At 38.9% G+C, this 16,455-nt stretch overlaps 1 long non-coding RNA gene across 1 annotated transcript in view; it reads left to right on the top strand.

The window, feature by feature from the left end:
- LOC134481509 (uncharacterized) overlaps positions 1-16,455 on the top strand; it is a 107,332-nt gene that overhangs the window by 15,025 nt on the left and 75,852 nt on the right. The window contains exon 2 of the long non-coding RNA XR_010057049.1: positions 5,819-5,882. This is a non-coding gene — a long non-coding RNA (uncharacterized LOC134481509). The remainder of the gene's footprint in view (positions 1-5,818; positions 5,883-16,455) is intronic.

Here is a 16,455-nt window from a genome sequence, read left to right as displayed (position 1 = left end):
GTGGATGATTGTTTTGATGTGCTCTTGAATTCGGTTTGCCAGAATTTTATTGAGTATTTTTGCGTCGATATTCATAAGGGAAATTGGTCTGAAGTTCTCTTTCTTTGTTGGGTCTTTGTGTGGTTTAGGTATAAGAGTAATTGTGGCTTCGTAGAAGGAATTCGGTAGGGCTCCATCTGTTTCAATTTTAAGGAATAGTTTGGATAATATTGGTATGAGGTCTTCTATGAAGGTTTGATAGAATTCTGCACTAAACCCGTCTGGACCTGGGCTCTATTTGGTTGGGAGACCTTTAATGACTACTTCTATTTCCTTAGGAGTTATGGGGTTGTTTAACTGGTTTATCTGTTCCTGATTTAACCTCGATACCTGGTATCTGTCTAGGAAATTGTCCATTTCCTGAAGATTTTCAAATTTTGTTGAATATAGGTTTTTATAGTAAGATCTGATGATTTTTTGAATTTCCTCTGAATCTGTAGTTATGTCTCCCTTTTCATTTCTGATTTTGTTAATTTGGACACACTCTCTGTGTCCTCTCGTTAGTCTGGCTAAGGGTTTATCTATCTTGTTGATTTTCTCAAAGAACCAACCTTTGGTTCTGTTGATTCTTTCTATGGTCCTTTTCGTTTCTACTTGGTTGATTTCAGCTCTGAGTTTGATTATTTCCTGCCTTCTACTCCTCCTGGGTGTATTTGCTTCTTTTTGTTCTATAGCTTTTAGGTGTGCTGTCAAGCTGCTGACATATGCTCTTTCCTGTTCCTTCTGCAGGCACTCAGCGCTATGAGTTTTCCTCTTAGCACAGCTTTCATTGTGTCCCATAAGTTTGAGTATGTTGTATCTTCATTTTCATTAAATTCTAAAAAGTTTTTAATTTCTTTCTTTATTTCTTCCTTGACCAGGTTATCATTGAGTAGAGCATTGTTCAATTTCCACGTATATGTGGGCATTCTTCCCTTATTGTTATTGAAGAACAGTTTTAGGCCGTGGTGGTCCGATAGCACGCATGGGATTATTTCTATCTTTCTGTACCTGTTGAGGGCCGTTTTTTGACCAATTATATGGTCAATTTTGGAGAAAGTACCATGAGGAGCTGAGAAGAAGGTATATCCTTTTGCTTTAGGATAGAATGTTCTATAAATATCCGTTAAGTCCATTTGGCTCATGACTTCTCTTAGTCTGTCTACATCACTGTTTAATTTCTGTTTCCATGATCTGTCCATTGATGAGAGTGGGGTGTTGAAATCTCCCACTATTATTGTGTGAGGTGCAATGTGTGTTTTGAGCTTTAGTAAGGTTTCTTTTACGTATGTAGGTTCCCTTGTATTTGGGGCATAGATATTTAGGATTGAGAGTTCATCTTGGTGCATTTTTCCTTTGATGAATATGAAGTGTCCTTCCTTATCTTTTTTGATGACTTTTAGTTGGAAATTGATTTTATTTGATATTAGAATGTCTACTCCAGCTTTCTTCTTCTGACCATTTGCTTGGAAAGTTGTTTTCCAGCCTTTCACTCTGAGGTAGTGTCTGTCTTTCTCTCTGAGGTGTGTTTCCTGTAGGCAGCAGAATGCAGGGTCCTCGTTGCGTATCCAGTTTGTTAATCTATGTCTTTTTATTGGGGAGTTGAGGCCATTGATATTGAGAGATATTAAGGAATAGTGATTATTGCTTCCCGTTATATTCATATTTGGATGTAAGGTTATGTTTGTGTGCTTTCATTCTCTTTGTTTTGTTGCCAAGACGATTAGTTTCTTGCTTCTTCTAGGGTATAGCTTGCCTCCTTATGTTGGGCTTTACCATTTATTATCCTTTGTAGTGCTGGATTTGTAGAAAGATATTGTGTAAATTTGGTTTTGTCATGGAATATCTTGGTTTCTCCATCTATGTTAATTGAGAGTTTTGCTGGATACAGTAACCTGGGCTGGCATTTGTGTTCTCTTAGGGTCTGTATAACATCAGTCCAGGATCTTCTGGCCTTCATAGTTTCTGGCGAGAAGTCTGGTGTGATTCTGATAGGTCTCCCTTTATATGTTACTTGACCTTTTTCCCTTACTGCTTTTAATATTCTTTCTTTATTTTGTGCGTTTGGTGTTTTGACAATTATGTGACGGGAGGTGTTTCTTTTCTGGTCCAATCTGTTTGGAGTTCTGTAGGCTTCTTGTATGTCTATGGGTATCTCTTTTTTTAGGTTAGGGAAGTTTTCTTCTATGATTTTGTTGAAGATATTTACTGGTCCTTTGAGCTGGTAGTCTTCACTCTCTTCTATACCTATTATCCTTAGGTTTGATCTTCTCATTGAGTCCTGGATTTCCTGTATGTTTTGGACCAGTAGCTTTTTCCGCTTTACATTATCTTTGACAGTTGAGTCAATGATTTCTATGGAATCTTCTGCTCCTGAGTTTCTCTCTTCCATCTCTTGTATTCTGTTGGTGAAGCTTGTATCTACAGCTCTTGTCTCTTCTTTTGGTTTTCTATATCCAGGGTTGTTTCCATGTGTCCTTTCTTGATTGTTTCTATTTCCATTTTTAATTCCTTCAACTGTTTGATTGTGTTTTCCTGGAATTCTTTCAGGGATTTTTGCGATTCCTCTCTGTAGGCTTTTACTTGTTTATTAATGTTTTCCTGTGCTTCCCTAAGTGTGTTCATGTCTTTCTTGAAGTCCTCCAGCATCATGATCAAATATGATTTTGAAACTAGATCTTGCTTTTCTGGTGTGTTTGGATATTCCATGTTTGTTTTGGTGGGAGAATTGGGCTCCGATGATGGCATGTAGTCTTGGTTTCTGTTGCTTGGGTTCCTGCGCTTGCCTCTCGCCATCAGATTATCTCTAGTGTTACTTTGTTCTGCTATTTCTGACAGTGGCTAGACTGTCCTATAAGCCTGTGTGTCAGGAGTGCTGTAGACCTGTTTTCCTCTCTTTCAGTCAGTTATGTGGACAGAGTGTTCTGCTTTCGGGCGTGTAGTTTTTCCTCTCTACAGGTCTTCAGCTGTTCCTGTGGGCCTGTGTCTTGAGTTCACCAGGCAGCTTTCTTGCAGCAGAAAATTTGGTCTTACCTGTGGTCCCGAGGCTCAGGTTCGCTCGTGGGGTGCTGCCCAGGGGCTCACTGCAGCGGCAGCAACCAGGAAGACCTGTGCCGCCCCTTCCGGGAGCTTCAGTGCACCATGGTTCCAGATGGTCTTTGGCTTTTTCCTCTGGCGTCCGAGATGTGTGTGCAGGGAGCAGTCTCTTCTGGTTTCCCAGGCTTGTCTGCCTCTCTGAAGGTTTAGCTCTCCCTCCCACGGGATTTGGGTGCAGAGAACTGTTTATCCGGTCTGTTTCCTTCAGGGTCCGGCGGTGTCTCTGGCAGGTGTCCTGCTGCTCCTGGGCCCTCCCCCACGGGAGCCCAGAGGCCTTATACAGTTTCCTCTTGGGCCAGGGATGTGGGCAGGGGTGAGCAGTGTTGGTGGTCTCTTCCGCTCTGCAGCCTCAGGAGTGCCCACTTGACCAGGCGGTTGGGTCTCTCTCTCACCGGGTCTGGGAGCAGAGAGCTGCTGCGGGCAGGGATCCTCGGGTGTGGGACTTCCGGTAAACACAGAATGTGCCTGGTCCTAGAGAAATTCTACTTCCGTGTGTCCCAAGCTCACCAGGCAGCTTTCTTGCAGCAGAAAATTTGGTCTTACCTGTGGTCCCGAGGCTCAGGTTCGCTCGTGGGGTGCTGCCCAGGGGCTCTCTGCAGCGGCAGCAACCAGGAAGACCTGTGCCGCCCCTTCCGGGAGCTTCAGTGCACCAGGGTTCCAGATGGTCTTTGGCTTTTTCCTCTGGCGTCTGAGATGTGTGTGCAGGGAGCAGTCTCTTCTGGTTTCCCAGGCTTGTCTGCCTCTCTGAAGGTTTAGCTCTCCCTCCCACGGGATTTGGGTGCAGAGAACTGTTTATCCGGTCTGTTTCCTTCAGGGTCCGGCGGTGTCTCTGTAGTCATTGTTTTTAATAGCTGAGTAGTACTCCATTGTATAAATGTAACACATTTTCTTTATCCATTCCTCTATTGAGGACATCTAGGTTCTTTCTGGCTTCTGGCTACTATAAATAAGGCTGTTATGAGCATAGTGGAGCATGAATTCTTGTTATATGTGGGAGCATCTTTTGGGTATATGCCCAGCAGTGGTATAGCTGGACCCTCAGATAATACTATGTTCAATTTTCTGAGGAACCACCAGATTGATTTCCAGAGTAGTTGTACCAGCTTGCAATCCCACCAACAATGGAGGAGTGTTCCTATTTCTCCACATCCTTGCCAGCATCTGCTGTCACCTGATCTTAGCCATTCTGACTGGTGTAAGGTAGAATCTCCGGGTTGTTTTGCGTTGCTTTTCCCTGATGACTAAGGATGTCTAACATTTCTTTAGATGCTTCTCTGACATTTGGTATTCCTCAGTTGAGAATTCTTTGTTTATCTCTGTAGTCAATGTTTTAGTAGGATTATTTGATTCTCTGGAATGTACCTTCTTGAGTTTTCTGTATATATCAGATATTAATCCTCTATTGAATATAGGATTGGTAAAGACCTTTTCCCAATCTTTTGCATTTTGTCCTATTACCCTTTGCTTTACAGAAGCTTTGCAGTTTTATGAGATCCCATTTGTAGATTCTTGATCTTAGAGCATAAGCCATTGATGTCCTGTTCAGGAAATCTTTCTCTGTGTCTATGTGTTTGAGGCTCTTTCCCTCTTTCTCTTCCATTAGTTTGAGTGTATATGGTTTAATGTGGAGGTCTTTGATCTACTTGGACTTGAGTTTTGTACAAGGAGATAAGAATAGGTCAATTTGCATTCTTCTACATGTTGACCTCTAGTTGAACCAACACCATTTGTTGAACATGCTGTCTTTTTCCCCACTGGATAGTTTTAGCTCCTTTGTCAACGATCAAGTGACCATAGGTATGTAGGTTCATTTCTGAGTCTTCAATTCTATTCCATTGATCTATCTGTCTGTCTCTGCACTGATACCATGAAGCTTTTATCACGAATTCTGTGTAACACAGCTTGAGGTAAGGGAGGGTGATTTGCTCAGAATGTCTTTTAGTGTAGAGAACAGTTTTCGATATCCTGGGTATTTTGTTACCCCAAATGAATTTTCAATTTTTTAAGAATCCTGATTTATCTAAACATTCACTCACTCTAGACATTGTATTCTATTATAGTAAAACTTGCAGAGTCGGCTCTATGGAACAGCATGGATTTAATACAAAGAGTATAAACACGGTATTTGTTTACAATGAGAATTTCCAAAGATTATTTCATCTAAATAAAAACCACAACATAGCTGTATTTACTATTATGCAATTGAAACTTTGAATGCTTAATTACAGTAATGGGCATATTTTCCCCATGTGATTAAGAAATATAGCATTTATAAGATTAATAAAATCTAGTCATTTTTCTAGCAATTACTATTGCTCTATTTTATGACAAATGTTAATGTAGTATTATAGTATTGAGAATATATGAAATATAATTCATTACAAATTTCACATTTGAAATACTTATATGTGGATGTGTATAGCCTATGATGTGCCACATTGCATCTGGAAGTCAGAGGACAATTCAATCGAGTTCTGACTCTCCCTCAACTTTCACTTAGGTTCCAAGAATTAAATTCAGAGTCACCAGTTTTCTGTATGACTAGTGACTATATTGACACATCCTAGTGGCTCAGATTTTTAATACTTGAATTAGAATACTAAAAACATGTCCTCTGCCCTCATCTAGTCTGTCTGAAATTATTCTTCGACTAAAAGATTTATTTGAATCCAATGGTTGTTTCTGAATTTTCTTCTGCTTTCAGATAATGTTTTTGCTGCTTTCAGTGATTCACAAGTACACTGGACACATTTTGGAAGAGGTGCCTGGTATGTGTTTTTATAAATAGGGAATAACAACTCAAGAAATTTACAAATAAAGATATTTTTGTTGGGTTATCAATTTTAATGTAACTTGAAAGGTTTGAAGTAGATGATATTAATGTAGGAGTCCCAGAGCTCCTTCTGCCTCTTGGCTGAAGCTGATGTGCTTCATCCCAGTGCTCACACTTATGAAAATGATGCCCCTTTTCTCAATGCTCACACATATGAAGATGGTACTCTCGATCTCAGTGCCCACACATCTTTTTTACATGGCTTTCTTGCTATGACTATAAGGAGAATTATATAAAAATACCTTAGCTCTTAGCCCAAAGTAACAGAATTTAGATTTTAGAAGTTGACTTTTTTTTTTACATATCCAGTCAGTTAGTCTATGTCTTTTTATTGGAGAATTGAGTCATTGATGTTAAGAGATATTAATGAATAGTGTTTGTTGTTCCCTGTTATTTTTGTTGTTAGAGGTGGAATTATGTTTGTGTGGCTATCTTCTTTTGGGTTTGTTGAAAGAAGATTATTTTCTTGCTTTCTCTAGGATGTAGTTTCCCTCCTTGTGTTGGAGTTTTCCATCTATTATCTTCAGTAGGGCTGGATTTGAGGAAAGATATTGTATAAATTTGTTTTTATCATGAGATATCTTGGTTTCTCCATTTATGTTGAGAGTTTTTGATATGTATCCTTTGGGTAATCTTATTGTATCAGGACAATCGAATTTTCTTTTACCCTGACATGGTGAAAATGAAAGGAGCATCCAGCCATCTACACAACAGTATTGAGATAGTAGACATCATAATTTGTAGGTTTCTTTTAAAACCACTAATCTGAAAATGAATTAGGAAACAAAAGAATGGGATTTTTTTTAGGGTCATATTATTTTTACATACTTTGTCAGATAAGTATACATTAATCATATTAAATATCATTGGGAATAAAATGCTTCATTTGTTCATAAGAAAAAAGTTTACTCCCCCTCTTAAAAAAACAAATATTTTAGTGTTATTAAGCAGGGACTTTTAAGGAATGTAAACAAACAAACAAACAACAACAAACAAACAAGCTAGAAACATCAGAGGCACCAATCCTCCTCTGTTGTAAAAGACATATAATCATTTTATTTTTAGTAATGCTATATAAACATAATGTGATCTCTATTTTCAGCATATCTCCTCTCTAATCTCCATTCTGTTCAATAGGTACCTTTTAAATAATATATTATAATTGATTTTTATGAATAAGTTATTTTAGATATAGATGAAGCTTGGAGGGAACTCAGTTGGTTAAAGCTATAGCTGAGCAGTTTTAATTGCTTGAATTCCACCACAGACATCATATCAATGAACCAGATGTGGGAAATGTATTTGTAATCCCACACTCCTCCAGCAAGATGACAATTTCAGACAGGAATTAGCCTAGAACATACAGGGAACAACTAAACAGGAAAGAACCTGACCTAAATTCCAGAACACACTCATGAATATACATTAAAGGTATTCTAGATGCTAAAAGAGGTTTAAAATGAAAAACATATTCACCACTAAAATGAAACAATTTTATATTTATTTATTATAATTACATTTAGTAGATCATTATAAGGCTCAAAATGGAAATCCTAACACTGTCATTATAAATAAGTTAAATAGTCTGCAAAAGATGGTGATCATATTTATTAAAGAGACAAAAGTGAAATCTGCTGATCCACTTAGAATTCGATGAATTCTCTTGTGTGAATTCATGACTTTATGCCAAATTAAGAAATATTTGTTCCACTCAGGAAAAAAATTCAAAGACTTTAGACTATATTGACCATTTCACTTATTTAAACATAGAGTCTACTTAGTTGTTTATGCAACTACCCATACTTATTGAAGTCATAGAACTTGTAGGAGAAACCATAACCATCAGTTTATTAAATCAGTATAATCCCTAACAAGATGGTACCATTAACTTTATAGCCACAGGTAGGCATAATCCTTATGGGTCATGAAGAAAAATCTCTTTGAAACAGACAAAGAAGATTAAAGAAAGCCACTACCAATCAAAATACAATTATGTAGTCCAATCCCAGGAGATGCAATTACAAACCAATTCCTGTACCCAGTTCTTAAGGAACATTGTGAAAGAGAGCACAGAAAGAATGCTAAGAGATAGTGCCTCCAAACCACATACATAAATTCTCACATAAATGATTACATAAACACAAGCTGAACAAGGACTGTAATAAATATGCTAATCTGGATGCAGAAGGAATACATTGATTCAACACTATATCATAAATTAGTTTGTAAGAAAGAAAAGTTGAGATCTAGAGAAAAAGTCTTCAGGGAACAGCTCAGCAATTGGTTATATGATATCAGATGATCAACCCTGAAGGTAGCAAGCAACATTACATAGACTGAACAGATTATATATATATATGTGTGTGTGTGTGTGTATGTGTGTGTGTGTGTGTGTGTGTGTGTGTGGTATATACATATATGCAGTTAATGAAAATATAGGCAACAATTGGAAAAAGAGAAACATAACATATATGGAGGATTTGGTGGAGTGATAGGGAAGAGGAAATGATGTAATTATAAATAATGTTAAAAATAAGAAGTAGGGAAGCCCCACACCTGCGGATCCCGGCTCGCAGCAGCTCTCTGCTCCCAAACCCCGTGGGAGAGAGACCTCACAGCCTGGTCAGGTGGGCACTCCCGAGGCTGCAGAGCGGAGGAGACCACCAACACTGCCCACCCCTGCCCACATCCCTGGCCCAAGAGGAAACTGTATAAGGCCTCTGGGTTCCTGTAGGGGAGGGCCCAGGAGCAGCAGGACCCCTGAGCCTGAGACACCACCGGAACCTGAAGGAAACAGACTGGATAAACAGTTCTCTGCACCCAAATCCCGTGGGAGGGAGAGCTAAACCTTCAGAGAGGCAGACACGCCTGGGAAACCAGAAGAGACTGCACTCTGCACACTCATCTCGGACGCCAGAGGAAAACACCAAACGCCATCTGGAACCCTGGTGTACGGAAGCTCCCAGAAAGGGCGGCACATATCTTCCTGGTTGCTGCCACCGCAGAGAGCTCGTGGGCAGCACCCCGCGAGCAAACTTGAGCCTCAGGACCACAGGTAAGACCAACTTTTCTGCTGCAAGTGACCTGCCTGATGAACTCAAGACACAGGCCCACAGGAACAGCTGAAGACCTGTAGAGAGGAAAAACTACACGCCCGAAAGCAGAACACTCTGTCCCCATAACTGGCTGAAAGAGAACAGGAAAACAGGTCTACAGCACTCCTGACACACAGGCTTATAGGACAATCTATCCACTGTCAGAAATAGCAGAACAAAGTAACACTAGAGATAATCTGATGGCAAGAGGCAAGCGCAGGAACCCAAGCAACAGAAACCAAGACTACATGGCATCATCGGAGCCCAATTCTCCCACAAAAATAAACATGGAATATCCAAACACACCAGAAAAGCAAGATCTAGTTTCAAAATCATATTTGATCATGATGCTGGAGGACTTCCAGAAAGACGTGAAGAACACCCTTAGAGAACAAGTAGAAGCCTACAGAGAGGAATCGCAAAAATCCCTGAAAGAATTCCAGGAAAACATAAATAAACAAGTAGAAAACCATAGAGAGGAGACACAAAAATCCCTGAAAGAATTCCAGGAAAACATAATCAAACAGTTGAAGGAATTAAAAAATGGAAATAGAAGCAATCAAGAAAGAACACATGGAAACAACCCTGGATATAGAAAATCAAAAGAAGAGACAAAGAGGTGTAGATACAAGCTTCACCAACAGAATACAAGAGATGAAAGAGAGAATCTCTGGAGCAGAAGATTCCATAGAAATCATTGACTCAACTGTCAAAGATAATGTAAAGCGGAAAAAGCTACTGGTCCAAAACATACAGGAAATCCAGGACTCAATGAGAAGATCAAACCTAAGGATAATAGGTATAGAAGAGAGTGAAGACTTCCAGCTCAAAGGACTAGTAAATATCTTCAACAAAATCATAGAAGAAAACTTCTCTAACCTAAAAAAAGAGATACCCATAGACATACAAGAAGCCTACAGAACTCCAAATAGATTGGACCAGAAAAGAAACACCTCCCATCACATAATTGTCAAAACACCAAACGCACAAAATAAAGAAAGAATATTAAAAGCAGTAAGGGAAAAAGGTCAAGTAACATATAAAGGCAGACGTATCAGAATCACACCAGACTTCTCGACAGAAACTATGAAGGCCAGAAGATCATGGACAGATGTCATACAGAACCTAAGAGAACACAAATGCCAGCGCAGGTTACTGTATCCTGCAAAACTCTCAATTAACATAGATGGCGAAACCAAGATATTCCATGACAAAACCAAATTTACAAAATATCTTTCTACAAATCCAGCACTACAAAGGATAATAAAGGGTAAAGCCCAACATAAGGAGGCAAGCTATACCCAAGAAGAAGCAAGAAACTAATCATCTTGGCAACAAAACAAAGAGAAGGAAAGCACACAAACATAACCTCACATCCAAATATGAATATAACAGGAAGCAAAAATCAGTATTCCTTAATATCTCTCAACATCAATGGCCTCAACTCCCCAATAAAAAGACATAGATTAACAAACTGGATACTTAACGAGGACCCTGCATTATGCTGCCTACAGGAAACACACCTCAGAGACAAAGACAGACACTACCTCAGAGTGAAAGGCTGGAAAACAACTTTCCAAGCAAATGGTCAGAAGAAGCAAGCTGGAGTAGCCATTCTAATATCAAATAAAATCAATTTTCAATTAAAAGTCATCAAAAAAGATAAGGAAGGACACTTCATATTCATCAAAGGAAAAATGCACCAAGATGAACTCTCAATCCTAAATATCTATGCCCCAAATACAAGGGCACCTACATACGTAAAAGAAACCTTACTAAAGCTCAAAACACACATTGCACCTCACACAGTAATAGTGGGAGATTTCAACACCCCACTCTCATCAATGGACAGATCATGGAAACAGAAATTAAAGAGAGACGGAGACAGACTAAGAGAAGTCATGAGCCAAATGGACTTAACGGATATTTATAGAACATTCTATCCTAAAGCAAAAGGATATACCTTCTTCTCAGCTCCTCATGGTACTTTCTCCAAAATTGACCATATAGTTTGTCAAAAAACGGGTCTCAGCAGGTAAAGAAAGATAGAAATAATCGAATGTGTGCTATCAGACCACTACGTCCTAAAACTGGTCTTCAATAACAATAAGGGAAGAATGCCCACATATACGTGGAAATTGAACAATGCTCTACTCAATGATAACCTAGTCAAGGAAGAAATAAAGAAAGAAATTAAAAACTTTTTAGAATTTAATGAAAATGAAGGTACAACATACCCAAACTTATGGGACACAATGAAAGCTGTGCTAAGAGGAAAACTCATAGCGCTGTGTGCCTGCAGAAAGAAACAGGAAAGAGCATATGTCAGCAGCTTGACAGCACACCTAAAAGCTCTAGAACAAAAAGAAGCAAATACACCCAGGAGGAGTAGAAGGCAGGAAATAATCAAACTCAGAGCTGAAATCATCCAAGTAGAAACGAAAAGGACCATAGAAAAAATCAACAGAACCAAAAGTTGGTTCTTTGAGAAAATCAACAAGATAGATAAACCCTTAGCCAGACTAACGAGAGGACACAGAGAGTGTGTCCAAATTAACAAAATCAGAAATGAAAAGGGAGACATAACTACAGATTCAGAGGAAATTCAAAAAATCATCAGGTGTTACTATAAAAGCCTATATTCAACAAAACATGAAAATCTGCAGGAAATGGACAATTTCCTTGACAGATACCAGGTACAGAATTTAAATCAGCAACAGATAAACCAGTTAAACAACCCCATAACTCCTAAGGAAATAGAAGCAGTCACTAAAGGTCTCCCAACAAGAAAGAGCCCAGGTCCAGACGGGTTTAGTGCAGAATTCTATCAGACCTTCATAGAAGACCTCATACCAATATTATCCAAACTATTCCACAAATTGATACAGATGGAGCACTACCGAATTCCTTCTATGAAGCCACAATTACTCTTATACCTAAACCACACAAAGACCCAACAAAGAAAGAGAACTTCAGACCAATTTCCCTTATGAATATCGACGCAAAAATACTCAATAAAATTCTGCAAACCAAATCCACGAGCACATCAAAACAATCATCCATCATGATCAAGTAGGCTTCATCCCAGGCATGCAGGGATGGTTTAATATACGGAAAACCATCAACGTGATCCATTATATAAACAAACTGAAAGAACAAAACCACATGATCATTTCATTAGATGCTGAGAAAGCATTTGACAAAATTCAACACCCCTTCATGATAAAAGTCCTGGAAAGAATAGGAATTCAAGGCCCATACCTAAACATAGTAAAAGCCATATACAGCAAACCAGTTGCTAACATTAAACTAAATGGAGAGAAACTTGAAGCAATCCCACTAAAATCAGCGACTAGACAAGGCTGCCCACTCTCTCCCTACTTATTCAATATAGTTCTTGAAGTTCTAGCCAGAGCAATCAGACAACAAAAGGAGGTCAAGGGGATACAGATCAGAAAAGAAGAAGTCAAAACATCACTATTTGCAGATGATATGATAGTTTATTTAAGTGATCCCAAAACTTCCTCCAGAGAACTACTAAAGCTGATAAACAACTTCAGCAAAGTGGCTGGGTATAAAATTAACTCAAATTAATCAGTAGCCTTCCTCTACACAAAAGAGAAACCAGCCAAGAAAAAAATTAGGGAAACGACACCCTTCATAATAGACCCAAATAATATAAAGTACCTCGGTGTGACTTTAACCAAGCAAGTAAAAGATCTGTACAATAAGAACTTCAAGACACTGAAGAAAGAAATTGAAGAAGACCTCAGAAGATGGAAAGAACCCCCATGCTCATGAATTGGCAGAATTAATATAGTAAAAGTGGCCATTTTACCAAAAGCGATCTACAGATTCAATGCAATCCCCATCAAAATACCAATCCAATTCTTCAAAAAGTTAGACAGAACAATTTTCAAATTCATCTGGAATAACAAAAAACCCAGGATAGCTAAAACTATCCTCAACAATAAAAGGACTTCAGGGGGAATCACTATCCCTGAACTCAAGCAGTATTACACAGCAATAATGATAAAAACTGCATGCTATTGGTACAGAGACAGACAGATAGAGCAATGGAATAGAAGTGAAGACCCAGAAATGAACCCACACACCCATGGTCACTTGATTTTTGACAAAGGAGCCAAAACCATCCAATGGAAAAAAGATAGCATTTTCAGGAAATGGTACTGGTTCAATTGGAGGTCAACATGTAGAAGAATGCAGTTTGATCCATGCTTATCACCCTGTACAAAGCTTAAGTCCAAGTGGATCAAGGACCTCCACATCAAACCTGATACACTCAAACTAATAGAAGAAAAAATGGGTAAGCATCTGGAACACATGGGCACTGGAAAAAATTTCCTGAACAAAACACCAATGGCTTATGCTCTAAGACCAAGAATCGACAAATGGGATCTCATAAAACTGCAAAGCTTCTGTAAGGCAAAGGACACTGTGGTTAGGACAAAACGGCAACCAACAGATTGGGAAAAGATCTTTACCAATCCTACAACAGAGGCCTTATATCCAAAATATACAAAGAACTCAAGAAGTTAGACCGCAGGTAGACAAATAACCCTATTAAAAAATGGGGTTCCGAGCTAAACAAAGAATTCACAGCTGAGGAATGCCGAATGGCTGAGAAACACCTAAAGAAATGTTCAACATCTTTAGTCATAAGGGAAATGCAAATCAAAACAACCCTGAGATTTCACCTCACACCAGTGAGAATGGCTAAGATCAAAAACTCAGGTGACAGCAGATGCTTCTGAGGATGCGGAGAAAGGGGAACACTCCTCCATTGTTGGTGGGATTGCAGACTGGTACAACCATTCTGGAAATCAGTCTGGAGGTTCCTCAGAAAATTGGACATTGAACTGCCTGAGGATCCAGCTATACCTCTCTTGGGCATATACTCAAAAGATGCCCCAACATATAAAAAAGACACGTGCTCCACTATGTTCATCGCGGCTTTATTTATAATAGCCAAAAGCTGGAAAGAACCCAGATGCCCTTCAACAGAGGAATGGATACAGAAAATGTGGTACATCTACACAATGGAATATTACTCAGCTATCAAAACAATGACTTTATGAAATTCGTAGGCAAATGGTTGGAACTGGAAAATATCATCCTGAGTGAGCTAACCCAATCATAGAAAGACATACATGGTATGCACTCACTGATAAGTGGCTATTAGCCCAAATGCTTGAATTACCCTAGATGCCTAGAACAAATGAAACTCAAGAGGAATGATCAAAATGTGAATGCTTCACTCCTTCTCTAAAAGGGGAACAAGAATACCCTTGGCAGGGAAGAGAGAGGCAAAGATTAAAACAGAGACTGAAGGAACACCCATTCAGATCCTGCCCCACTTGGGGCCCATACATATACAGCCACCTAATTAGACAAGATGGATGAAGCAAAGAAGTGCAGACCGACAGGAGCCGGATGTAGATCGCTCCTGAGAGACACAGCCAGAATACAGCAAATACAGAGTTGAATGCCAGCAGCAAACCACTGAACTGAGAACGGAACCCCCGTTGAAGGAATCAGAGAAAGAACTGGAAGAGCTTGAAGGGGCTCGAGACCCCAATGTACAACAATGCCAAGCAACCAGAGCTTCCAGGGACTAAGCCACTACCTAAAGACTATACATGGTCTGACCATGGACTCTGACCTCATAGGTAGCAATGAATATCCTAGTAAGAGCACCAGTGGAAGGGGAATCCCTGGGTCCTGCTAAGACTGAACCCCCAGTGAACTAGACTGGTGGGGGGAGGGCGGCAATGGGGGGAGTGTTGGGAGGGGAACACCCATAAGGAAGGGGAGGGGGGAGGGGGATGTTTGCCCGGATACCGGGAAAAGGAATAACACTCGAAATGTATATAAGAAATACTCAAGTTAATAAAAAAAATGTAAAAAACAAAGAGAATGAACAGGAAAGGGAGTCTATTTACAAGGACTGCAAGAGAGCACAAGTTGGCCCTGAATTCTGCTCAATTAGGTGAGTTCAGTGCAGAAGAGATCAGTCAGTCAGATGGGAGTCAGGACAGTGAATACAGTGTAGGGGAGTTGAGTTCCTTTGTGAGTTCATGCTGGTCAGTGCATGTCAGGACAGCAGAGGAAACTGAAGTCAGAGAATGAGAAGGGATTAGAAGATTAGAAAAAAAATTGTCATAATTATTTTGAGGCCAAGCACAGCAATTCAGTGAGAGGTTGAGAGCAGCCAGGTTGAATCAGTCAGTTTGGGGGTTAGTTTGAGGCAGAAAGCTGAGGTGTACCAGTGAACCAGAGTTCACAATTAATTAGATTGAGCTTATTCACCAGTAAGCCTTCCAGATGACAATAAAAGTTAAATAAATGAAACTTACATTTACACTGTGCAGCTCCAATCCCAACAAAATCCACATAGAATAAAGTAAAACATTCATCCCTGGCTATGAGGTATTGATAATATTTAGCTGTTGGGAGACAGAGATACAGTTTTCTCTAAAAGTATAGCCTCAGTTAAATAAACCTGACTATAGTAGAAGATCACACACTCAATTTTACTAAGCAGTAGAAAGAAATGTCAATGAACTTTTTAAAGAAGGAAAGAAATGTTTTTGAGAAGAGAAGAGGGCAGGAATCTGGGAAAAATATTAGAAAGTAAATAAATGTTACAAAAATTTATTCTAAATTTTTTTACAGAACTATACAGAATTTTTAAAAAGCTGCCTTCAAAAACAGCATTTATTTTCATCTTGTGTTTTTCAGATATGTTTACACACTTATGTATATTTTTAAAAATAAGTACACATTCATGCTAAAATATAAACACAATGTGTAGTTCTTGGATTGACTGAGATAGTCAAAAATGGCTGGATATAGTAAAGTTCCTTTCTACAGTCATTTTTAACTAGTACAGATTGCAGGGAGAAACTTATTGCTGCAACTTGTGCTATGGGAAAATTCTGAATGTTCATTTTTTATGTTCTTGGTAAATTATTTCATAAAATTGTAAATATTTACACCATTTTGCTAATGACAATTTCAAGAGTCATGCTTCAATAACAATGCTAAATTGTCTTAAAAGAGTTACAATTCTAAAATAATTATAGAAATTGTATTTTGTCAGACATCTGCTGTCTTTACAATACCACATTAGGGCATCTTTCTGAGACTAATTCTAATTCTGCATAACACTTAGGACATGCTTTGCATTCAAACCATCCCCTAATTACAGAATCAGCCTGAGTGTGTTCTGTATGAATCAATTGCTTCTTCCTTTGAAGATGATGCTGTCTCTGCAACTGAAATTGTGAAGCCAGTGACATATTCTGTCCTGTTGCCAATGTTTCCAGTGAAGTATCTCTGAGTTAGATTTTGCAGCAATAAATTGTTTCTCAGCTTCACAAGATATATAGA

This window comes from Rattus norvegicus, chromosome 13 (genome assembly GCF_036323735.1).
Source record: "Rattus norvegicus strain BN/NHsdMcwi chromosome 13, GRCr8, whole genome shotgun sequence".
In the NCBI taxonomy this organism is placed as follows: domain Eukaryota; kingdom Metazoa; phylum Chordata; class Mammalia; order Rodentia; family Muridae; genus Rattus; species Rattus norvegicus.
The sequence above is the reverse complement of the archived record's forward strand: the minus strand, read 5'-3'. Positions and strand labels throughout refer to the sequence as shown.